The sequence below is a fragment of the Ambystoma mexicanum genome, chromosome 12, assembly GCF_040938575.1.
Source record: "Ambystoma mexicanum isolate Mex_15411 chromosome 12, UKY_AmexF1_1, whole genome shotgun sequence".
Taxonomy (NCBI): domain Eukaryota; kingdom Metazoa; phylum Chordata; class Amphibia; order Caudata; family Ambystomatidae; genus Ambystoma; species Ambystoma mexicanum.
This window is the reverse complement of record NC_090936.1, coordinates 399,302,759-399,329,208: the sequence shown is the minus strand read 5'-3', so window position 1 is coordinate 399,329,208 and position 26,450 is coordinate 399,302,759. Positions and strand designations below refer to the sequence as shown.

Genomic DNA, 26,450 nt, shown 5'->3' with positions numbered 1-26,450 from the left:
GCTCGTCGCCATTGTTGGGTCCCCACCTGGGGAACTCATGGGCACGCGGGCCGCTCTGACCATGATACGCGGGAGCCGGGGTCATAACGCAACCTTAGTACAGGCGGCAACTGCCGTAACGCTTCCCTCGCCCCTTCCCTTCCCCTGATGTCACGTCCTGGACGTCTCACACCAAGGCCGCAACGGCAGCCCGCACACACAACGATGTGGACCAACTGACAGTCCCCGGCTCCACCCACCCCCAAACAAAAGTGGTTTATGACCGTGCCGCACACGCCAAGGGAATTTCAAGGCAGATTCGGCTGTCGCCATTCACCCCCTTATCCAGTGGTGGAAATGAGAACAATTTGGTGGGGGGGTCCTACAAGGGCTGGGGTGAGGGCGGAGGTGAAGGGGGTGGTGCCCAAAGAGGCGAGGTTTGGGGGGAGGAGCTGGCAGTTGACCTCCGATCAAAGGAAATGTCAAAAATAATAGTTTTAAACGGCACAATTTCTTTAATGCTGCTTCTTTTCCAAACTATATATCAATTCCACTTCCATGACACTGGTGATGTTACTTAACTATGTTAATAATAGTTTTGACCAGTGTTGCTGAGTAAATATTCTTTAACATGCACAATTTGCATGCCATTTTATAACCCCCCCCCCCCCCCCCCTTGGAAAAGGAATGAATTGCCATTTACAACTATGGGCCACTTTTTCATTGGTGCATGAGACAATTTTATGGCCCATGTAGTCGCGTCTTTACTTTCTTATCAGCTTAGACGAACAAGTATCGGTCAGATCCCTTTTGTCACTTATGCGACCAGGCCAATCATTTTGAAGAAACCCACCACTGCGATGACCCAGTTCGTTTTTTTCACCTCTTATTAAGCTGGCCCACCATTCCTGTTCATCATAAACATATACTTTTTTAAGCAGGTGGCCTAGCCATGTGAATCTTTCTTCTGAGAGGCCTGTACAGAAAGGAGATGCCTTCTTGTCTCGATTTTGATTATCTTGGGTGCAGAAGCGGCATTTGTTTGAGTCCACCTGTCGCCTGATCGCTAAGATCTCGTTTGTGCTGATTAAGTTCAGGTGAATTCTCATGAAACTTGCTCTTAGTGCTTGTCTGTGATTTTCACGAGGTATGGTATAATCTTGTTTACTTTTTTGGGATTATATGGCAGATCCTTTGTCAGGCTGCATTCAGAGTCTCTATCCAATCCATTTCTAGGATCTTTTTCTTGACTTTCCCAGGATTGGCGAGGAGGTCCTCTTCTGAACTTCTATAAGCTCCTGTTCTTTGATCTCCATTTTGTGAGCATTTGGTTTTCATCGTTCAACATTGCTCTGTTGATTATCTCCAGAATTGATTTTGCAGACAGTTGAATGATTTTCCTGTATAGCATCAGACCGCTTCTTTCGACGGTTGCTTTTAGGGAGGACAAACTAGTTCACGTCGAATCAACACCATAGGAGTCGACTGTGGCAATGACAGCACTTGGCGCCAAAAAGAGTCCCTCAAACTTACTATGGAGTCCGGGAGTGATGGCATCGCTTGAGCTCCAAAAACTATACTTGGGATCACCTTTCGATCTAAAGAATTTCAGGATTGGCATTAATGAGAAACATCCAAATTTTCTGTTCATAATTTTTGTTTGGACTATTAAGGTTCTCATCTTTGTTTGGACTATTAAGGTTCTCATCTTTGTTTGGACTATTAAGGTTCTCATCTTTGCTCGTAGATGGTCCTGCATTGGTGTTTCAGCTCTACTGTTCAGTATTATCCCCAAGTATTTGAAACCGGTGATGTTTTCCAGCCTGTTACCCCCGTGAACAGTTTGAGACTGTGGTGTGTGTTTATTTATTTATTTATTTTTATTTTATTTTTTTTAATTTTTTTTTTGGGGGTGGGGGGTTCCTAAACATTTACTTTTTTTTTTGTTTTGATGAGTTCCAAGTTGTCTCTCAGGTAGACCTTCAAGTTATCCATCTGTCTTTGTAACCCGACAGGGGTTTGGTCAAGCAGTATTATGTCGTCCGCATAGAGGATTCTTGGGTTTTTTTGTATTTCCCAATGACGGTGGGAAGGCTCGAATTCCTGGGAGTCCCTATAGTCAGCGATGTAAGAGTTGCATAAAGCTGGCGATAGAAGGCATCCATGCTTCACCCCATGCGCTGTTACGATCTTATCTGACAACAGGCCTGCTTTGTTTAGCGTTACTCTCATTGAGGTCTGCGAGTACAAACCTGGATAGGCTGTAAAATTGAGCTCGGGCACCTTCGATGGATCAGTTTTTGCCACAAGATTTCTCTATTCGCCCTGCTGAAAGCTTGCACCAAGTCCACGAAGATTAGACCTAATCGTGTTTTGGCTTGAAGTGCTTTTGCCTTCAGAACACTTATTAGAAGAATGTTTGCTGAGGTTCCTAGTCCACGAATGAAGCCCGCCTGTAGTGGATCATAATTATCGGAGGCAAAGGTCCACTCTCGGAAGCCCTCCAGAGCTAGAACTAAACATTTTGCCGATGGCATCCAGTAGAGCGATTGGGCGATATTGCCTTGTATCATTCTGGTCTCCTTTTTTTATTTATTATTATTTTTTTTTAAAGATTGGTACTACGATGGCATTTTTCCATGTTGAAGGAATTGCACTGCAGTCTACGCAGTGCTGGAATATCTCGCTTATGAGGGATGCCCAGGCTTGTGGGTGCTGTTTCAGGTTACAATTAGTTAACCCATCTGGGCCCCGGTGCTCGAGAGTATTTAATTTTCTGATCTTGTCGTCTTGTCACTGGCCATGTTCCAGCTCACTTTAACAGATGGCTGTTATCAAATGTTGATTCATTTGCGCCTGGCTCAATCAGGGTCCAGAAGACCCTGGAGTTTTTGCCACTCGGAATGTGCAGCATTGCTTCCGAGTCTGCTTAGTATAAATTTACTCTTTGCTGCCGTATCCAGGCTTTGTTGTTTTTTTTTTTTCCCACCTCTTTTGCTTTAGTTATTAATAATGGATTTTTTTTTTTTTCCACCAAGCGTTTAATTTGTCTTACCATTCGCCTTTTAGGTACTAAGTTTGTTGTACACGTGGAGCTTTGGTTTTAAGGTTTCAGAGCTCTGTAGTTTAACTTTGTGTACTTTGAGGAAGGGCAGATGGGCAAGAAGTTCTATGCCTCTTTTTCCCCACTGTTCCTTTGCTTGGAAATAGTCGGATGTCGAGGACACAATTTCTTTTAGTCTAAGGCGTGTATTCCCCTTACAAGGTTCCAGGTTATTAACCTTTTAACTGCCATGGGTTTTCCCCCCCAGTGCCAAGGCCTTTTTTGGTGATTTCGGTATTTCACCATTCAAAGCCTTCTAACATTTTCTCCTTCATTAACCCCTTAAGTGCCAAGGATGAGCTATCTCGCCCTTGGCACTGGGGAGGTAATCCCAAGGACGAGATACCTCGTCCTTGGCACTTAAGGGTTGCTTTTCCTGTTCGGGTGTGTGACTTTCCAGTGGGTTGCTGGGTTATGGTCGCTGCTCTTGAGACGCGTGTGATCTATCATGAGACCCACTCCTTTTCCTTCCCATGTCGGTACTGATGGTATTTGGTTGTTTTTTATTTTGTGGAGGTTATCCAGATCGTATGCATCTATTAGCAGATTCCATGTTCTGCCCCTAAGATATATAAATGCACTCTCGAATGAAGGTGTGCCTCCTTTGCCCCCTCTGTTACGCACACTGCTTTTAAGTAACTCGAAATTATTGTGTGATCGATTTTTGTGGGTGGCGTTGGCTTCTTCAAGGGTGTTTTCTATGGCCTTTAAGTATTTGTCGGCATCCGTTCTGGCCGGGTTCCAGTAAGTGTTGATTAGGAGAATCTTTTCAAATTTAGTTGGATCTTCTTGGGGCTCTTGTCTATTCCACAAAACTAAGACTGCATGAATTAGTTCTGTGGCTTGAAGGGTAGAATCTAGCGTTATGATATGACATTTGTAACGCGCCTATACACGTGTTTCAAGGCACGACGAGGCAGGGGGAGAACAAGGGGAGACAGACAACGATCCTACTAGGCCAGGTGTCATTCAGATCGTGCAAGTGCAAGGGTAGGGGGACTGGGAAAAGTGCAAGGGGAAGGGGAGAGGGGAAAGTGCAGTACATGGTTAGTAGAATACAAGATAAATAATAGGGCCAGCTGGTGGCAAGTGCAAGGTAAGTGCCGGGAGAAGGGACTGTAGGATACAGAGACAGTCCAGTAGTGCAGGTAGGCAGTGCAGGCAAGAGTGGCTGGGCCAAAGACCGAGATCGGTGAGTGGCCCAGTTGCAGATTCAGTGCAGGTTCAGTGATTTAGCAGGGGAGAGAGGGAGAGAAAACTGAGGCAAAGAGGAAGGTTTTGAGGTGCTTCCGGAACCGAAGATGGTTCTCCTCAAGTTTCAAGGAGGCAGGAAGGCTGTTCCAGAGGGAGGCCCCTGCTGCGGAGAGAGATCTCCCCCCAGCTCGTTGCTTGGAGAAGCGGCTGACCCTGAGGTAGTTGGAGGTTGATGAGCGAAGAGCTCGAGAAGGAAGATATTTAGGAAGAGAGTTGAAGGTATTTTGGCCCAAGGCCCCAGAAGGCCTTGTGGACAATGCAGAGGGTTTTGAACTTAATCCTCGCAGCCACTGGGTGCCAGTGTAGCGATTTCAGTCCTGGAGAGATACGGTCCCTGGGCTTGAGGCCAAGGACAAGTCTTGCAGTCCTGTTCTGGATGAGTTGCAAGGGGCGGAGAGTAGAGGCAGGAAGATTTAGATAGAGGCTGTTACAGTAGTCCAGCTTCGAGAGGACCAGGGGTCTGGAGACAGTGAGCTTCTGGGGGAAGGAGAGGAAAGGAAGGATACCTCTGAGGAGGTGTAGCTGGTAGTGTGACTTCTTAGAGACGTCAGATATGTGAGGAGAGAAAGAGAGTATGGAGTCGAAGATGACCCCGAGGTCTTTTGCCTTGCAGGAAAAGGGCCAAGGGAACCCTCTTCCTGCTCTTACGGCGGTTAGTAGCCTGGAAATGGGCCTACCAACCTCCCCCTTAATTGCTGGTGAGGGTTCCAGGTCATATCCATCGAGGTAAGGCTTTGGAGTTAACCATGTCTCTTGGAGACAGACCATGTCAGTTGCCCAAGTTAACATCCAAGATCCAAGATCGTAGTTAGATGTCCGAAACCTCGGGTATTCCATGAGCACATTGAGTTTTTCATTGGTGCAACTCTTCTTCTGACTTCCACTAGGTCAAGCCCCAAAATCTCCCTGCATTTCGATGTTGGTGGCTAGAAGAATTTATAGTTTTTCTAGACTCTTGATGTCCAAATGCTCTGCTTTGGGGGCGGTTGTTGCTCATTTTCCTCTCTATGCCTGTGCTAGTGGTTTCTAGGAATCTCATGCTTTTTTGTCTTTGTTTCTCCCGAAGGTAGGGCCTCGTGGGAATCACTTTTTAGCTTTTCCGGAGAGTCTGCTGTCTCGCCTTGTTTGGATGAAGATTCATTAAGGGTCCGTTCATATGATGGACGGTGTTCACAATTTCGAAGATACCCCCTCCGACTGTGGTTAGGCGTCCTTATGTAGGCTCTTGTGCATCTATAGTCTATGTCCTTCAATTTTGTATTACTTGGGCTTTCTTGGTGAGCTTTTCTGCCCATGTATCTATCTCTCTTGATTCATATCAAACTTTTGTCTCTTTGGTTCGTGAATCTCCTTAATTTCATAACACATCCTTTTGAAGTCCCCTATAGAGTTTCTGAAAAGGCTCCTTATGTTGGTTGCTTCAATATGGAGGTAGGAGCACTCTTTATTATCTCCTCCCTTGGTTCAACAATCGGGATGTCCCCTAAGTGCAGTCTTTTCAGGCTTGCAGTTTGTTCGCAAAGTTGTATAACCTTCCTTCGGTTGAGTACTACATCATTTGTTCTGTTGGAGAGCCATTCAAGTCTAACACAACGTCCTGAGCCACTACCCCGTAACCTGTTGTGCTTTCTTTATTCCCTCTAAATACCATTACATCCTTTGCTATTCCTAGCCCATTTTGTCCAAAGATCCTGTAGGATGCTTTGGGCCCTACGTTTGAATCCCGCAATGGTTTTCGCAAAGGCTTTTGCCAGGGTAACGGCTCAAAAGGCCCTAAATCTCTTGCAATGGCCCCATTCTCCCTTGGTTTCTTTGTACAGGTTCCATCTCTTGTAACTTCAGATCTGGGATAATGCCTTCCGATACATAAGCTGCTCTACCCTTAGCTTGGGTTAGTGCCAGTACTTCCTTTTGGGTGCTGGCTGATGTGGCCACTTAGGAACTCTGTTCAGAGGAATCTTGTACTGGTGTTTGAGTTGAACTTGTTGCTGTAACTAGTTCTGAGTGTCTGGTGTTCTCCTGATTTTTGGCTTCAATATAACCCTCCAGATGGGTTAGTTTTGAATTCATGGATGACATTATTGCAGAGTTGTCTTTTAAGGGCTTAATTCATAGCCTTGTATAGTTTACAAAAAGGGGCTAGCTCAATTGTGACCGTTGACATAATGGACATTAAGTCGACTTTTTTGGAAGGGGTATCTCGTGAAACTGGAGTTGCAATTTCGCTGAGTCATCTCCAAGGTCAACCCATGCTGAAGGGTTAATTCAAGTTATTTTTTTTATTTTTTTTGTATTTATTTTTTATGGGGATCCAGCTTTCTGTGATTCTTATTTTTCAGCCACGGGTGGAGATGGCATTCTGTTTTGAGTCCCCTCATTTATCGGTGTCGTTCCAAGCTCTTGCCGTGGAAGGCTACTTTCTTTAGACGATGCAGGAATTGTCTGGTTGACTTTTCTCTAAGCCAACCTTGGTTCGCTGGTCTGAATTTTTAGGCCTTGGGCAGGCGGCCGTTTCGACGATTGGGGGACGGGGGGGGCAGAGATCCATTGTTGCGGCCGTTTCGTTTGCCATCTCTGGAATACGAATCTGTAGAATGTCCTCACTTAATTGGCCATAGGACCGTCCTTTTTCTTGCCTGATATGCCATTTTATCAATGTTGGTGTTTTGGGCATGGGCAGGTCCTCCCTGGCCCTTAGCGCTTTGCAACAGGCCTGTAGGGGAAGCTTGTCTGTTGAGTTTACTTGTAATGTGGCCCGGGCACTGACACCTGCTGACGTGACAGGCTTCTGACCCTGCCAGCATTTCGGCATCTGTCAGTTCAACAGGAAGCTGCTCCCCATTGATTTTTGTTGCAAAAAAATGTTTCATTGTGCTAGATGGCACTGATTTTTGCTGTAGAGAGAGAAGACAAGGTTTTGTTAATGCTTTTTGGTGCAAACACGTGTGTACTCGGGGTCTCTGAGTCTTTTCTTCTGATTTGTAGCCTGCTGTAAGAATTTGCCCCCACCCTGGCTTTTTTTTTTGTTTTTGTTTTCAGCACTTTGGCTGGACTGGGCTTTATCCCTCAGGGGCCCGTCTCCTCTCTGCAAGCGTCTTCGTTAGGGAGGGTTGAGGTAGTGGCTTGCGTAGATCTTACATTTTTTGGCTTTTTGCCGCCTTAGGCGTTTGTGAGATCTCCAAGCCTACTTCCTGGGATTGTGTGGTCCTTTGTCTTCAGATGTTAATTGGGCTAGTGAGTTTCCTTCTTCCGCGTTATCCGCACAATACCCCCATGCATTATTCCTTGTCAGCGTTTCTGGAGGAGTTGTTAAACCCTCTCTGACCACAATATTGTGGACTTCGATATTTACTTCGTTTCTTAACCGCAAGCGAGCAGCAGGTGGGAGGGGCTGGGGGAGAGCTGCCTCCTGACCTTAGAGCGTCGGCCGTGGGCTTACCCCGGGGGTGACTGTGTTTATAGCAATGGAAACAATATCTCCAGCTTCAGATAGTCTTTGAGTTGCTTTCTTTGTATTCATGTGGGATAGTTTAAAAGATAATGGGGGTATTTATTCATGCAATGTTTGTCGGACCCAAGTATCCGACAAACATTGCATGAATAAATGAAAAATCTGGGTCCATGTGTCCGACAAACATTGCATAAATAAACTGGGTCGTGGCTGAGGACTTTTACTTTCTCTGGTGACCCTGCGCACCGTGCACAGGGTCATCAGAGGAAGTTAGTTTGCTTTTCCTGCTGCTGTGACCTCTATCAAAGTCCTGCTGTGTACACGTATGGGGGCGGAGCCATCAGAGTGCTCATGGAGGCAATGAGCTGCTCCGCCCCCTACTCTGTGCCGCCTTCTTTTTTTTCAAAGTGACCCAGAGCATGGGTTTGGGGTTTGCGGCGGCTGACTGGCCGGATCCGGCTACAAACCTGGTGTGATCTCGGATCCGGCGAGAGCCGGCACAATGACTAGCGCTGCCGTTATCTGCGCAACACTGCTTTCACTGTTAAAACAGCAATGGGCACACTACGACGGCATGCAGTTCCCTTGGTATGATTTCTGTAACTTTACTGCCTTTAAGAGGTGAGGGGTTCTGAGCATTGCAGGGAGATGTGCCTGACTTTACCGCTCAGTGCTGCCAGGCAGTGCATTGACCCTCCCCACCCCCCCCCCCCCCAAATATTTCTTTCTCTCTGTATTGGACAGACTTTTTACCTGAGTTGTCTCACTGACTAGCTGCCTTCCCGTTGCTTTGCTAGTATACAGTGAAAATGCAAACGCCTATGTAGTCTTGCGAGCAAGATAACAATGAGTATTTAGCGCTAAAAAATAGCCATACTGTATCTGTGGGGCATGTGATCCAGGAAAGCAAGAAAGGAGAAAATACATGCTCAGTCAATGTGATGGGGGCTCAGGGGAATAAAAGCAGCCTGGACGTGCGCTTTCCTGCATTTGGATCACATATCCATGCTGTGTTGTTGCTTCCTGCTGGTGCCGCCAGCGTCTTATTGCCTGGTAAGGGAAGCCGCTTCTCAGCTCAGACCGCCGCACCACAATTGGAGGGAGTGCCAGGAAGCAAGTGTTTCAGGTCTTTGTCGGTCCCTCTGCTTCCCTCTCTCCGTTTGGACCCAGGAAGACTAACGCGTGGGGAAAGGTGAGCCGGGGGGCCGGATCACTGCAGTGCTGGTTCCCCCTGCACTCCTCTCCCTCTGTGCCCCCCACATTGCTTGGCCATGGGGGAAGAGGCAAGCAGCGACGGAAGCATGCATTTCCAGTGTTGTATGATATCCAGCTCACCAGCAATCTGCTGTGGGGGAGCCAGATATCATACAATACCGGTCCCCCTACTTTGGCTGTCCCTCTGCCTCGTCAACCCTCTGGTCCATGGGACGGCGCTAGCCGGGTCCTAGATCCGGCATCAGATGTCTGGCCAGATCTCGGGACCCGGCCTACCTCAGCCATGACCAGGCTTTACCAAGCCCCCAGCTTTGCAGAGGGAAGCTGGGGGCTCGGTGACCTAATCTAAACAGTGCTCCTTTCCCCAGCCGTCACTCGTGCATTTCCTGGCTCTGTTTGCTCATCCCGTTTGTTTGTTTCTGTCCTGAAAGGGACACCACGGAAATCGATGGGCCATGAACATCACTGTGGTGGGGAGGGGGGTGGTCCATGTTTAAAGCAGGCATTCTACATGCTTGACACATTATTGTTCAAATGTGCGTTTTACACATTCAAAGGAAAAAAGTAATTTCCAAACTCAAACGCTGCTGAAACTTGCGTTCACTAGTTTTCTTTGAGATGGTCTTTTTTTATAAAATGTTTTTCTTGAGCCCCACACCAATACCATTTTTGTGCCCCTTGCTTTGTGTTTTATCACAGGTTATATTTATAAAGGTGTTATGTTTACAAATAAATGCTTCCGTTGGGCTAACAGCAGTTATTAGGAAATTAAACTGGGTTCATGGGTGCCAAATGGAGGCAGAAATACCCCAACCCATCCCTTGGCCAAACACATTTTATAGCGCGTCCTTTTTTATAAGTAATTGCAAAAAGTCATTTGATTAACAAGTTTTGCATATTTTTATTGTTTTGGTTAAATTCAACCTTAAACAGTCTCCGCAATGGTCTGTCAAACTGCTGAGCTACCCCGGGAGCCATCTACTATAGAGCAAGTCTATGCATCCCTTGATGTACTAAAATCACTGCATTACCAACAGTGCTTTTGGTGCACCGCTGCCATAGAAGTGATTTAAAGTGGAATTCCTGTATATCATCCGGCAGTGGGTGCCAGGCCTTCGCCTTTATGTGGCACCATATGTTGCGGAGAAGCCAGGGACCCTCGTGTCTGGCATGGCAGGTCCGGCAGTCTGCTGCTACGTCAGCGCTGTCACCTAACTGCAGTATAAGCTACATGGCTATGTCGTATTCTATGTAAGATATGTAGATGAATGATTGGAATGCCAGCAGGCTGGACTTCTCAACTGTTAAGGGTAAAATATAACGAGCTGATGCTCTTTCTCTCGTTCCCTCTATTTTTTTTTTTGTCTCTGACTGAGTACGAGTTAGGTTTTCAGGTATGTGTTCTGACTGCTCTCTCTGCCAGCTGGGGTGGACTGGCCTATAGCGAGCTTTGGAGATTTCCTGCTTGGACCCTGCACTCTAGGTCCCTTTTGTGTGCGGGGGAGGATGTGTGCCAACTGGAAGAATGTAGTGCGCAAATTTTGGTATGGGCAATCTGGTACATCTATATAATTTTTATTTTATTGTACTTTTTCAATTGCAGGAACACAAATTGGCTCAATCATCCCATCTTGGACAGCAAAGTTCCCAGCAGCAATGGCACCATGAAAAATCCTGACATCTGTATTAGGACTTGCAGACGGTAAGAATGTCTTTTTTTTAAAAAACTACTGTATTTTGCTGTGGGTGATGGTGGGGTAATTTTAAAGGTGTAGTAGGAGTCACAATCGGGGATTTCAAACCTATTTTTGAGGCTGTTCCTTATGTTCAGTTTGCAGGCGGTACTGAAAGTTCACATTTCATGTGGGAGTTGCATTTACAGTGCCCTGTGTACTCTCTCGTCCTGCTTACTAGTTGATGCCTAACACCCAAGAGCTGGTTTTAAGTGTTAAGCAGAATCATATGCAGTACCCTTTGGGAACACCACACACAATTAAGACTACGTTTAAGTACAATTTCACTTTTGGTACAAGCCTGTACTACACAGTAAAGTGAGCAGTATCAGAAGTTACACGAAGAGCCACTGCAGCCCCTTGTGCGCACAGCTGTTGCGTGTTGCTGTCAGAGGGGCGGGCAGCTTGGCAGAACAAAGCCCAGGGTGAAATGGAGACATTCAGCTGTGCTGCTTAATGTCTCCGCTTCACCCTGGGCCCATTTGCAATCATGTGAGCTACTTTAGGTGACAGGGCTCTGACGAGCAAGCCCCCTTGGGACTTCCTTGCCAGAGCCCTGCCGTTTCTAATAGTAACTCATATGACTGGAAGTCAACCCAGGGTGAAGCGGAGACATTCAGCATGATAGCTGCGTGCCTCCGTTTAGACCCTGGGCTCATTTTCAGTCATGCAAGCTATTTTTAGAAGGCAGGGCTCTGGCGGGCAAGCCCCCTCCGGACTTCCTCGCCAGAGCCCTGATGTTACTAATAGTAGCTGCAGCCTTGTTGGTCCCAGGATCTTCTTTTGGTGGATCACCCTCTGAAGAGAATCTCACGTTTGGTGTGCAGTAGGCCACTGGAACGTGAATGAGATGTGCAGGACACTATTCCACTCAGCAGTGGAAATGGGGGGGGGGGGGAATGTAAAGGGGGAATCCCACAAGGGCCAGTGTGGGGGGGGGGGGAGTTTGCATTTGAACTCCACTCAAAGGAAATGTTCAAAATGGAAGTTTTAAAATGGGGCAACTTCTTTCATGTTGCTGCTTTCCAAACTCCACGCTGCATCAGTTCCACTTTGAATCACTTTCCTGGCTGGGGTGCACCCAAAATACAGTTGGTAATACAGCGATTTTGAGTACATTAAGGGATCCATAGATGCACTCTACAGTAGAAGGTTACCAGGGTAGCTCAGCAGGTTGAGAGACTGTTGCCGAGATGTCATATGACTTTTGCAATTCCTATAAAATGTGTTTGGCCAGGGCATGGTTTGGGCTGGTCACTGGCTTATATTCAGAGCAGAGGTTGGGGGTATTTCTGTCCCTGTAGTGAATATCAAAGGTTGACACCCATTGTTAGGAAAGATTTCGTAATTGTAGGTAATTTTCCTTCCATGTGGCAACCCCTAAACTTTTTGCTGTTGTTTTTCACCCTGTTCTCGACTTTGCCAGAGAAGTGCAGCCTTCTGCCGCACTCCTCTGGGCTTTCGCTCCTTTCCTACGGGGAAACTGACATGCCCTTAAGACAGTCAGTACCGGGGAACGCTGTTTCCCGTAGTTTCTTTTATCATGTTGCGGCTTTCGTGCAACATGACACAAGAGGGCACTGTAAGCTAAGTTACAGCTCTCTTGGGTCTCTAGCCTTCTACAGGCCCTAGATACTCGTTTAGGATTGTATCTGATCGGTGCAAGTGATTCAGGGACGGGAATGGTGGCCGCGATCGTTTCTTGTGTTTTGAGCTCCTTTTGGCGTTCTAAGCGCGTTTTCTGCGCTTAACCCAAAATGGTGGCCTGGCTCCCAAAATGGCCAGACCACGAGGCTCCTTTGTCCTGTCCGCTGACCGTCTTGCTCCCTTCACCTTCCCCAGGTCGAGCCGACCCGGGGCCTTCCTTATTTGGGCATGTACTTTCCCGCGAAACACGGATGCTTTCGCGGGCTTCTACATGTCTTGTGTGTGCCTCCAGGATGTGGGCTGGGATGTCTGGTCCCAATACACATCCTGGGTGCCAGAGAGTCTAGGGTGGTGTGAATGCCTGGGACCACCGTGGTCCGTGATTGATCCACGAATGGTGTGAGTGTTGATGAGCGGATCTCCCATTGGGTCCCCTCAGTTTTGGCGCAAAGGGAACCGTGGATAAGAGGGGGCTGGAAACACCACTAGCATGTCGATCTCCTGAGTTCTCACGAACGAAGGAATACAGGAGCCAAGAGGCTGGACCGAGGAATCGCTGGTGACCCGCTGAAGGACTTCTCCTCTGCACTGCTGTCGCCTTGTGAAACCCTTTTCGCCTTTGATCGAACCAGAGGGCCTGTACTGGTTCTTCGACCTTTGGAATAGTGGGAACAGCTATTCTCGGCATCTTCACCATCTCCTGCCAGTAAGCCTTCGGAAGTGTCTCTGGGCCATCCAGCTGACTGACCAGCTTACACGGGAGTCTTGCTCTGTAACCGCCGCCAGGTTGTGTAGTATTTCGAGTCCTTGTCACTCTCACACGCTTCGTACACTTGGCGTTCCCAAGTCTGAAGTGAGTAGTGTACATTTGGCTCAGATACACACGGCCGCTCCGTTGCCCTGCTGTGGTAACAAACTGCGGGTTTCTTCGATTGGGACGTCTTTTTACTCGACACGACGACGAGGCGTTCCCTGCTCTTCTGAACCTGCCAGCTACTGAAACGGACGCGGAGAAGCCTGGGTCTGCTTGCATCGGGGACCGGTGAGTAGCATAGCTAGGATCTGGTCGCCCTCCTGCAGGAGCCCATTGCTTTTCCCCGCTGTGTCAAACGGCAACCCTTTTCCGTACTCGCGCTCTGCTTCTGCCCACTGTGGAGGCTGCGCTTGAGTCGCGGAACTTGTTCTTCTTCTTTTGTGCACTAAACTGAACTTTGTGTTTTTAATTATTTTTAAAACCATAACACATTGAAATCCCCCTCAGATTACATTGCACGTGCAGTCCCAAAAGAAACGTACAAACGAAACGACACTTGTTGAAATCATGGATCCAGAAGTAGGCGGATCATCCAACAAAAGACAGAAGACGTATAATTTTCATCAAGAGTGGGAGACCGATTTCTTGTTCGCAAGCGTAAAAGGGAAGTGTGTGTTTTTAATTTGCAGTGGGAACGAGTAATGTCGAGAGGCTCTTTGGGACAACGCATACAAATTTTGAAAAGAACTTTCATAAAGGAGGCTGCCTGCGATCCCAAAAAGTAGCTGAACTAAAAGCATCCCTGCAGATGCAACAATAATTTTTTTACCCAACCAGCAAAGAAAGCAAATGCTGCAACAGAGGCATCCTTCGAAGTTGCACATTATTTGGCAAAACACAAATGCACTTTTACAGATGGTGCAGCTGTGAAAGGTGCGATGGCTCTCGTGTTTAAAAACTGCCCTGAAATTATGTCTGCCATTTCAGATGTGCAGTTAGGTGCAAACACAATGGCAAGGAGGGTATCTACACTATCAGCCAGTGTGATGGGGCAATTGGAAAAAGATTTGAGCATATGCAATTTATTTTTTTTCCCATTCATTGTGATGAATCAGTTGATGCAAGTGATACTGCTCAGCTGGCATTGTTTGCTCGAATGGTGTTTGAAGACTTCACCAACAAAGAGGAATTCTTGACCTTGTTGACTCTGAAATCCACAACCAGAGGTGTTGATATCTACAATGAGGTCAAGAATAATTTTGTCAAAACAAAAATTCCATTGAACGAGTTGGTGGCAATAACAACTGATGGTGCACCAGGGCGTCATTCTGTTTTTGTTGCGTGCTGTAAAGCAGACCCTGATTTCCATCCATTATTGCACCACCACTGCATCATCCACGAGCAGGCAATTTGTGCCAAAGTGATGGGGTTTGATCACGTAATGGCCCCTGTTGTGCGAATTATTTATTTATTTAATGTGATTTAGTCAGAGAAAACTCAAACTTTACACATGTTATAAAAATATAAATTATATATAGAATAACTCACACATTTATACAATGTGTATATATAGCAGTAATTCCATAATTACAATTTCAATAAGTCAATAAATCACTTTAAGAAAACATACAGCTTAAAATGTGGAGTAATAGAGCCAACAAACAAAACAAGGTCCGAACTCTACTAGCTTATCACTTACTTACTCATCCTACCTCCGATCATAATTCCCATCACCTCTCAAACTTTATCACTCAATTGACTCATCTTCGATTCTATTCGGGTTCAGCTCCTGCTCGCCAATATCTCTCTTAACCAATTCAATCTTGGTTTCAGCCTTAAGCCATACATTATAAAGGGCAATTAGTAGACACATATTCCCTGAGTTAATACAATAGCACCAGAAGGATAGCTCTTTCAGAGAATCCAGATTATGCACATATTTACCCAGCAACAAATGGATCATATTGTTCATTTCATGACAATCCGTTAATGGATGTCTGGCTGTTTGTAGTTTGTCCATTTGTTTGCAAATCCGGCAAATACGATCTTGGATAGGCATTTTAGATCTACTCCCAAGATTCATCATGGTTGGTAATTGTTCCATTCTCAGTAGGATGATAAATCTTCTACGTTTTTTAGCTGGGCAGAGGTTCAAATAGTTCTGTGGCTGCATAAAGGTATACATTCTGTTTTGGACAAAATGATAATTTTTCAATGTACTTAAGTGAGCAAAATTCTCGAGCCAGTCCCACAAATCAACTTTCTTATTCAATGCATTAATAGCAGATTTTGTAATGCTAGTTCCTGTATGATTCCAACCTATGTCCGCTAGATATTTCATCATGGGTACATATAATCTATCCCTAATGTATTTTTTATTTAATTCCTGGTGCACAGCAGATAAAAGGGTATTTATTGGAGGTAGTATTCATCATTTTTAAAAAGAACACCGCTCTCTTTTTTAACACCACAGCTTTTAGGGAGGTGAGTCCTAGTTCCAGTCTTATAATGGCCATAGGCACTCCAGGGGGCAGCCCCAAGATCCTTCTCCAAAATTTGCCTTCAATGATTTGTAGCCAGTTTAAATCAGCAGTTAACGCCTCCAGGCCATAGGTAATCGTAGGGATAAATACTTGGATGTACAGTTGACGTGTTGCCCATACCGTAAATCCACCCTGTTTACGAGTGAAATTGGCCATTAAAGCTGTAATTTGGGCTGCTCCGATGGTACGTATTTGTCTACAAGATTTGTAATCCCAGTGGGGTTCGAATTCTACCCCTAGATAGCGATAAGACGGTGCATAGAGAATGGTAGTGTTACCCACCACCAGGTTAACCCGGGATACTTTTTTATGAGTGTATCTTAACACTTTTGTTTTCTCTAAATTAATGGTCAAGCCATTATTACTGACATACTCCCATAAGGCTATGGCCGACCTTCGTAATCCACTTATGGTATTATCTAATATTACCAGGTCATCTGCATAAGCAAGGACCACACAAGGGGATTCTCCTACTTTAGGGGGACAATTATCCACAGCAGCTAAGACTATTGGAATGTCATGAACATACAAGTTATATACTAACGGGGCCGTAACGCACCCCTGCTTCACCCCTCTGTTCTGCAGGACACTACTGGTCAAATGTCCTTCCTGATCTAATTTAAGACGGACTGAGGTGTTTAAGTGGAGAAGTCTAAGCTAGTATAGTAGCCTTTCAGGGCAACCCATACTTTCAAGTTTTACCCATAACCGTTCTCTAGGAATGGTGTCAAACGCCGCCTTAAAATCGATATATAATGCATACATAGGCGGCTGCCCCTTGATGCTTGCTCTAGTACGCAAAATGTCTTTAATTATCAAATTGTGGATCCTGGAATATCCCCTTCGAAATCCGCTCTGGAATTTGCACAGGATGTTACCTCCATAAGCCCACTTCTGGATTTCGCTCAACAGTAAAGAGGCAAACAGTTTTCCAGTAATATCTAGCATTGATAACCTGTAATTATGAGGATCAAGCAGATTTCCCTTTTTAAAAATGGGAATTAGGATCGCTGTTTGCCAGGTATTAGGTATTTCTCCTACTGCCATGATCTTCTTAAACAAGATAGTAAGCAAACTGGCCCAAAAATCTGGATAGTTCTTAATAACGGCGTTAGACAATCCGTTAGGGCCAGGGGCTCTTGAATCTTTCAAATCTTTAATTTTATTATATATCACCTTGTATGATACCTCAAACGGCTGCTCATATGGAATTTGTCTTTTCGGCCCGACTTTATCTACTTGACTTTTCAGATTACGAGTTTCAAGGAATTCTACCCATGCTGCCCCATTTATGGGATTGACCTTTATTCTTACCCTTAGCCTCGCTTAGCAGCGCCCAAATGCTACGCGAGTGTACTCTCGGTCTTTTTGATGTTCTTAATAGTTATCCCGTATCTATTTTTTATTTTCCTAGTCAGTTCACTATATTGAAGCATGGGTAGTTTCATGATCTTAATTCTTCTTAACTCGGCTCTCAGATCCCTTTTAGCATTTCCTATTTCTTTATTAAAGGATCTCATATTGCCTTCTGTTCTTAACATTGTCCCTATGGAATTGGAAGCATGTTTACCGGAGAAGGCCAAGATCCAGTCTTCTATTGCATTAATGTTCATAGCCTCAAAATACAAAGGGTTCAAATTGTCAAGCTGGATCAGTGACTCCGTTGCTGATCTTATGTTTTTATCAGACCAGCTTATACGTGTACCATCGTTATTAACTTTAATATTACCCATATAAGACTGAGGAGTAGGGTCCCAAGCAATTTTAAGTGCACACCTTAAAATTGCATGGTCACTCCAGCTGTTATTGATAACTTCCATGTCCATCATCTGAGGTAATAATATTGGACTCATAAAAATATAATCCAGCGTACTCGAAGCGCTACCATTGGACCAAGTTTGCTTGGCTGGGGAATCACTAATTGTGCGACCATTAATCATTTCTAATTCCCAACAGTCAAACAGACTAATCCACCCCTGTTTCTCCCCACTCTTCTTCACATGTGTCATAGTACATTTTTCCTTTAATTTAGGATATTGCATGTTACCTCCTTTACCCTTCATATGACAGTTAAAGTCCCCCAATACGATTACTGCTGCATTTCCTGAGTATATCATCCAGTCTGTCATAAGCTTTTGTAGCGCCTCTTGAATTTGCTCATAAAATGTGTCGCCCGGGGGGTTGTAGAGGCTTAAGAGAAGCAATCTTTCCAGGCTGCTCTCTCTTCCCAACTCCACCTCTACCGCGAATTATGAATTCAATTTGTGCACAGGCCAAATCTGCCACACATGGTGATTGATCTGTTGCTACACACGGAAATCTGATGGCTTAGCATGTCGGAAATACTACGTCGCTTTCTTTCACTTTTGCCAGAAATCAGACTTCATCAGGTCAAGAAATGAAGACATCGGCCAATTATGCAGCATTTCTTGGCTACTTGATTTGGCATTTCTGGCAGATGTCACTGAGAAATGAAATACCCTGAACAGTGAACTACAAGGAAAGGGTAAAACCATTGCTGACATAAGTGCAGTAAAGACATTTAAGTCCAAACTTAACCTTTTCAGTGAACAAGTGAAGAAAAGGAAAATGCATCATTTCCCTTCTGTAATGCAAATGCTGACGGAGCATACAGCTAGTCCTGAACATAGACAAATACAGCAGTCTCCTGAGCAGGCTTAAGGAAGAGTTCAGTGACCGGTTCAGGGATTTTGAAAGGATTGAACTGTGTGTGATGTTAATCACAAACCCCTTGATGGAATTCAATGTTTGAACTTTCAGAACAAATGAGTGAGCTGTTTTACTCTGAACAGTTTTGCTATGGAACTGGAGATTGTCAGCCTGCAAGGGGACATTCAGTTGAAAAGCAGACAATCTCGCATCAATTTCTGGAGCCTTGTTGATTACAAGGAGTAGAGTAACATTTGCACAGCAGCATTAAAAGTGACTTCTCTGTTTGGTTCCACCCATCTCTGTATCTGCATTTTCAGATATGAACTTCATCAAATCAAATTTCGAACACTCCTGACCGATGAGCATCTGAGTGATTCCATTCGAGTTGCTGTATCAAGTTATACACCAGACTACAGAGCACTGGTGGATGGCATGCAGTGTCAACCTTCACACTGAATGTCCCAATCGTTTTCCTACATTGTGAAAGTCTTTTTATGAGAACTTCTAATAAATAAGAATACAATAAAGAGATTTTTGAACTTCTTAACATAATCGTGAAGGGATATGTTGTTCCTTATATTTATAAAGGGAAAATTACAGCTAAAAAAAGTACAAGTTCCAATGTTTATGAACAACCCCAACCCCTGATATAGCCTGCAAGTAGCTCTTGCTGTTGGCCCCCTACTGAAAGTATCTCACGCCAACATAAAGGTTGGAGACCCCTGGTCTATTGTATATAGGCTTTATAGTGATACATTTGAATGACATTATGCCGAAAGTCATAATGTCGAAGAAAAAGTTGGGGGGTTTTTTTTTTTTTTTTGAATGTCTGTTTTTAATTGCTTTTTGTTCTAAATGTTCTTTTTTCCGACATTGACTTTCGACAATGTTTTCGACTTTTTCACGGTCTACTGAATATAGAGGGCACAATGCTTGTAATTTTCAATAAATTGCCCAGTCAGTGGCATGCCAGTGCACAGATACCTGCTGGCATAGATTTCCCTTGTGTGGGGATTGTTGATGTGTGGCTTGTGGGAAGCGTGTGTGACTTTCGCAGCATTTTTAATATTGCTTAATTCTCAAGCAGTATGCCAAGTGGCAAAGTTTTGTTTGGCTAGCATGAAGGCTGGCTATGTTTTGAAGTGTGTGGCAGACTGAGCCGCTGTATGGTACGGGGTGTGCTGCACACACTGCCAGGTGTAGTGTCAGGCTGGGGATGGTTGTAACGCCCTGATGAATGAGTTCTTCGATTCCTCCTCCTGGTGGCACAAGGTGCTTTGGGCTTAGATTTGTTGTGATTTTACGCACAGAGAATGGTTAAAAATATTGGCCATCCAAACTCTCATGAAGAAGGGAGAGAAAAGACTCCTCTGACTAACAGTGGACAGATGCCCCCCCATCTATTTATTTCTCTTAACAATGCTTGCAACCTGATCATTGCTTTCACTTAAGCCATTGAACACCAGCCAACAAAAAAAAGTTGCATGTCCAGCAACTGAATTTGCATTAAAGGAGAGTCTCAACGCCCCCCACCCCCTTTCAAGCTCGGGAATATTGTTGAGATTTGTATAATGTGAAGTGTACAGGGCAGGTTCTTTGTGAAGTTCAAGGTCAAAGCACCCCTAAAGAGGTTCTGTAAAGCTACCCCCCATAAAAAGTGAACTGTCCGGCATTCAAAGACTCATTTTGTATTGTAATGCTTTTGAATATTTTTTCACTGCTGGAAGTTACGGATGCTATACCCATGAGGCAGAGCTTTAAAATAAAAAAAACACAGCAATGGCTTGTTTACCCCTGTTTTCCATTGCCTTGTTGGTTCACAGTAGGGCTAGTTGTTCCAGGCTTTATGTGCAGGGGATGGTGTTCTAACTCCCCCCATGACTCCTGCTCTACTCAATCTACGTTTAGTTTGTTCAACACTATGGGTATTGGGGAAATCGCTACATGATTTAATATATACAAATATAAGTTTCAGGGACTCGGGATTACTGCATGTTCTAGTTATACTTGTCACATTCTCTATATAGGTTGACGAGGTTCCCGGAGAGATTTTATTGCCCCTTCAATGCCGTTTTGTTTTTCTTACCAACCACTTGACCTCAGCAGTTAATTGAAGATAGTTTGCCTGTAAACCTTATTGAAAGCTTGCTAGGGATAGTGATCCCTGTAATTAATTTTGAAAATATCTTTTTTTGATCATTGTTTATTATGATCTGGGGTGAACGCTTTTTATAGTTTTTCTTCTTCTCTAATGATGGGACCAGTTAATTCTCATCTCATTAGATGAGCTATTTTCATGCTTGTCTGGATTTTTAAGCAGCCTTGTGTATCAGAGGACTGGTGCGGTAGTGGGAGTTTTCTGACCTGGGCATGAAAGAGTGCTGTTAATTGCTTTGCTAAGCGGGAGATCACTTTATTCCCTTAAGGCAGTGGTCTTCAAGCCTTTCTTCAAGCCTTTCTATGCTGACCACCCCCACCCTCCCTTGAGTAAAATAAAAAATAGGTAAGCAATTTTTTTTTTTTTTTTGGTTCATCTATTTGATGTTTGGGGGAGGAGGGTACATCTGACGTCCCTACGCAGAGTCATTCCCTTTTTTCGCGCATACAGATGAATGCTGCACAATGCCCACCTCATTTACAGCATCTCTTTCCTCTAGAATAACTCTCTAAAGTATAGAGTGCTATGGGTTGAATGCCCTTGGGGACCATAGTCCAGGTCAGAGTATGTGTGCAGCTAGGACAGAGAATGGATTGGTATTGGCGAATTGCACTATCTCCTTAAAGTTAGGTATGCAGTCTTTTAGAATGAAAGTAAAACAATATCTGGTCATCTGTAGGTGAATGTATTCCCATAAAGTGAGCCGACACGTGTTTCGACCTTAGCCGTCTTCAAGGCCTTGAAATTGAACGCTTGGTATGGTGACCAGGTTTGGAAGTTGATTGTGAAAATATCTTGAAACAATTTTCTGATGGTACTTGATGATAAAGGGTTGAGTCCCGAGAGACCTGTCGATGGCTGGCGCGTTGTTCTAAAAGTCTTTAGTGGTTCTTGGACATCCCGGATTGGTTCCCCCAAATCGAAATTCCTAAACTATCTTTAGATTTTTTTTAAACATTTTTTTTACCTTGGATGCAATCCTGAAAGTTTAGTCCACAGGTTGGGGAACCAATCTAGGATGTCCAAGGTAGAGCGCGATTCGCAAATACCAGTCTGTTTTCTGTCCTATTCATTCAAGGTCTTTATAAGTATACCATGCGGAATTGGTGACGCAGCTCGCGCTATTTATAAATTATAGTGGTCACAGCACTCTCTCAAGGGTATGTACCCATACACACTTTTATGTGTGCAGCTACACTGAGTTGTGGGTAGCTGCATGGGGAGGGAGGGAAAGCGCCAAGGAGAGCAAGAATAAGCAAAACCCCAAGGGGGCGGATAGGATCGCGCTTAAGGGGAGTCACCCCAGTGTACAGCTCAGGCAAAATGTTTGTTGTATTGGTAGTCACATTATGAAGTTTCAACTTGCCTTTTTCATACCCGCAGCCAAGAAACAGTATTAAGACACAGGAAACATTTGATGAAATAACGACAAGCTATAATTGAGGCTTTAAAAAGAAAGGTAGAGGAGAAAAAGCAGCTACTGGATCTGGAAAAAGAAGATGCAGTGGAAGAAAGAATTATATTGTAAAAGCTGATGGCTGAAAACAGACTATTCCAAAATGTATTCATGGCTGTTCACAAAAGCTGGAAAAACAAAGTCTTTTGGCAGGGATGGCTAGTGTTCTTCATTCCTCCTACATTCCTTCCTCAGAACCTGCCTCTTACTTCACCTGGACAATTGATAGACACAGCATTAAATCTGCAAATGCCTGTGTAATGTTGCAGTTCCTGGCGATGTAGCTGTGCAACAACTGCAAAATATTGGACTATAAAGTAACCAGTCAACTGTCTGCTACAAATGTTTTGTCGGACAGATCTAATTTGACAAGCTGAACTCTATCACCACGTCTCCTTAACAGTGTGTTCTTGTTACAGTATGACGGTCATGCCTGTTTGGACAATAAAGTGACACCTACATGTTACCACACACCTGCACAATCTTTCAGATTACTAATCTACAATGTAATTGTAGCGCACATGCTGCTCTGTGAACTGAAGATGCAAGTGCTCTTGTGTGTAGAACTATTATAGTTGATCTGGTGAATTTGTAGTTTGGTGCCAACTTGAAAATGGTACATGTTTTTGTGCTATTGGATTTCTGTTGGGGGGGGGGGGGGTTAGCTAATGTTTTCTTGGCTGTGGTGAATGGTCGAACCAATTGCTAGCTGCTCATAGTGATATTGGCTGAAGTGATCAGCAATCTTGTCATGCAGGTAGACCTTTAACGGATTCTGTTCCGGTCAGAAAGTGTTTATTTTAGTGCAGTGATTTGTAATTGTGGGAGTTGTGATGCCATGTTAGCTAGAGGTGAGATATGAAATGAGGGAGTTTAGAGGTTGGTTCGTGACATTGTGGGGTGGATTTGTAGTTTTGTATACTAAATCAGCAAACCTTAGTTAATGACATTTGAGTGCTCTAGCAAAGAAGGCAAGTAACGGCTGCAAATTCCATGTTTTCCAGTACACTATTCATAAGTCTAACCCTATAGTAATACCACCCATCTTACACACAAGGAATCAAACCCCCTTTTCCTAAATCGTTTGAAAGCAACATCCTCCTGAAATTGTCTGCAATAATCGTTCACAATTTCAAACCCATCCTGAGGTTGTCATGAAGTCATCCAGGAGTAATACAAGATCATCACGAAGTAATCAGAAGTCCTCTTGGAGTAGTTTCTGTATATTCAAATTAGTCATCTAATTTGAATATTTCGGCCTATACACATACTTCAGGATGGTTTCGGATGATCTCCCTGAACTAGCCATGGATGACTCTAGGATGGAGTCACCTGATGACTCAAGGATGATTCCAGGAAGAGCTTCCTTTTTGACTTGGGGCATTACAAGCTCAGAAGGAATGAACATTTGAATTACTAGCAAAGACGTGTTTGATAAATTGGTGGTCGTTCATGTTCCCACATTGCATATTGTTTTGAAAAAGTCAGCATTCAGGAGGCACATAATTTGACACTTGGCTCCGCCCACACCGCTGAAAATACAGCCCCAGCACACACCACTGACAATCCGTATCCCTCGCGTGTGAAATTCCATAATACCCTTGTCCTCAGTAATGGCCCTGGTAGCTTTAAGGAGCCAAGGAAATAGCTGCTGTATAGAAACGGGCATTCACAGCTGTACTTGTCGAACTTTTTGGCATTTATGTCTATGCATGCGCAGAAAAGAGCACACCGCTAAAGTTCCTACCTGTCGGCCCCTTCACGCAACCAATATTACTTCAAGAACTGTGACAGTCCCATAAGCTGTGTCGTGCTGGGCGTACGAAGTGGTTACATTACAAATATAATTGGACAAGTTACATAGGCTAGACAATAATCAATTATTAATAAAATAACTACAAATATAGAAAATGTCATGACTAATCTTCCATAAAACAATGCATACATGTAGTGGTGCTACCTTCCATTTCTCACAGGCTCTTGCACTGTACAGTACGCTTCCTGTCTCAAGATATACCTTTAGAATCTCTATCAAGCGAATAATTAGTCCTCCTTTACTGTTTATGTTCACAGGCATGCGTCACATCATTGGGTCGCAGGGCGTTGCGCATATGACGTTTCTTATCCCTGACTACAGCTATGAGAGACGTCTGCTTTGCACACGCGCAGAAGCACAGTCTGGCAGTAGACAAGTTCTCTTTAAAATCCGCAAGCATTCGAGGGACGTGGAGTCTCCTGTCACTGTCTGCGTGCAACTTCAGCAGCATGTGGCTCTTCTGCCCATCATACCAGTGCTGAAGACAGGTGTGTTCCTCTCCAATGTCCACCGGGTTACGAACTCCCCCTACACCACAATCTGCATGCTGCATTCGCCTACCATGCCATCTGGCTGCCATGCAACGTGCCCAGCTTACTGCAACTTGACCACCCTCTGACTTCAAAATGCCATCTCTCTGAATCCCCTCTTCATTTCCCTTTTTTGTCCTTTATCCACGCTTCACCGACACATCATCTTAATACACCACAAACTGGAGGTTTCCCTTTCCTCCCCAATGAATTCTATGTAAATTCTTGAACCCCTCCTCCCCCACTGAGTCTTCTAATACATTACCTAAGAGCTCACCCCCTATAGTCTATAACCGTACCACCTATTTCCTAATTTGCCACTCTCATTCAGAGCTCACCCCCTTTAGCCTATAACCGTGCCACCCATTTCCCAATTTGCAACTCTCATTCATGCCACCCTTTGCCTGACCACTATCTCTCTCCTTCGGCAGACCTCACTGTCAACCCCTAGTCCAATGTGTATATTCAGTCCTGTCTCGTTTATCCTAGGTGCAAAGTTCATTTGGGTGGCGGGGGCAGATGCCGATCAAATTATGTTTTGGAAATGAGAAGGGAGGAGACATTTTTAAGATGAATGCACTTTTGCTATATTGCTGTGGAGTTTAATATGTCCCAGTAACCCATCTATAGGGACCCTAGATTACGTAGTCTTTGCCGTACCATGCATTGCGGTTTGTGTGGTATCCTTATATGATTGTTGTGACTGCCTGAGTGTAAGCAGGGGCCTCATAGAATGGTGAGGTTGAGCTTGGAGTGTGGGAGGCCTGGGGGTTCCACAGAGTGCCGGTTGGGACTTGGAGTATGGCAGGGAACCAGGACAGATGCTTGTTACCTCTCTCCTACCTTTCATGAACTATGCCTATGTAACTAAGCAAGAATAAAGCATCTTCTGTTTGATACTTACCTGAGTCAGCCTGGTTCCTGCTCCATGTCATCCCTGGCTCAGATACATCAGTTTGCTTTCTGCCCCAAGATCTATTCGTAAAAGTGGCTTCTGAGGAATTTTGCGTAGTGTTCTGGATGTTAACAAACAAGGGGCTTTTAAGCGAGTGCTTATTTGTATAGGACAATTCTGTGTAGTCTGTTACTGAAGCATAGTGAGTAATGGAGTGTGTAACAAGTCTGGCAGCAGGAGGAAGGCTACTGTGATCCTACTGATTTCCTCTCCTGTGGAAGGGCAGCCCTGAAATGAGCGTTGATATGCTATATCTGTGAGCAGTAGTATACCTGGGTACATGTTGCTTCCAAGCAACTCTTCTTCGTCCAAGACTTAATCTGAGACTTCCAGTCTCCCTAGAAAGAATCTTTCCTACTTTTCTTTTTCCTTCAGGTTTGATCCTTTATGTGATGTATAAAGCCCCACCTTCCTCCTAATGCTTTAGTTTTTTTTCCTACTTCAAGGCAGGGTCTCTGGTGTGCTGCTGTGCTTCATGTAAACACCGCCCGCCTGGTTCGGGGGACAACCTGTTGGCTATCCTGATCCTCTCCCAGCTGTTTGGTAGCAGGAAGACCTCAAGATAAAAGCTCCCAGTCGTCGCCTCATAGCCGAGGGGGCCGGTTGAAAGCTCCGACTCAGTCATTCTGTTGTGAGTGTTTAGTGGGCGTGTGCAGTCTGGCATAGCGAATTACGACACTTGCAGAGAAGAGTCCCATTCCGTAGTCGGGAATAATTCGATCTGTAAATGGTCCTCAAAAGCTTGTGTGATTGAACCTGCAGAGGTATGGAGTGGGGGGGTGGGGGGGAAGTAATATATTATTTTTACTTTTATAAAGCGCTCAAAACCCTCAGGCATAATGATAATTATGTTATTTATATAGCGCCTTAATCCAAAGTGCTTTACAGAGCACATATTTACATACAATATCACCCAATCGAAATTGGTACTCATTTATGGACCTCGGAAGGATGAAAGGCTGAGTTGGCCTTGCCGGGATTCGAACCTGCGACCTGCAGATCCGGCTCAGATCGCAGCTGTGAGCGCTCAACCCGCGGAGTTATCATACTGGCATCATAGCGCTGTTACAATCAATTACACTCAAAGCGTTAAAAAGTCAGGTACTTATGGCTAGGGTAGTAGCCAGTAAAAGTCCAGGTGCTAAGCGAATAGCCAGGTTTTCAGAGCCTTTCTGAATGTCCA

At 44.7% G+C, this 26,450-nt stretch overlaps 1 protein-coding gene across 2 annotated transcripts in view; it reads left to right on the top strand.

Annotated features, from left to right (window-relative positions):
* The window catches only part of ERGIC2 (ERGIC and golgi 2), a 796,925-nt gene that overhangs the window by 4,935 nt on the left and 765,540 nt on the right, over nt 1-26,450 (top strand). For both annotated transcript variants that reach the window (XM_069628528.1, XM_069628529.1), the window contains exon 2: nt 10,606-10,704. The gene's annotated coding sequence lies outside the window, so the exon portion shown is untranslated. The remainder of the gene's footprint in view (nt 1-10,605; nt 10,705-26,450) is intronic.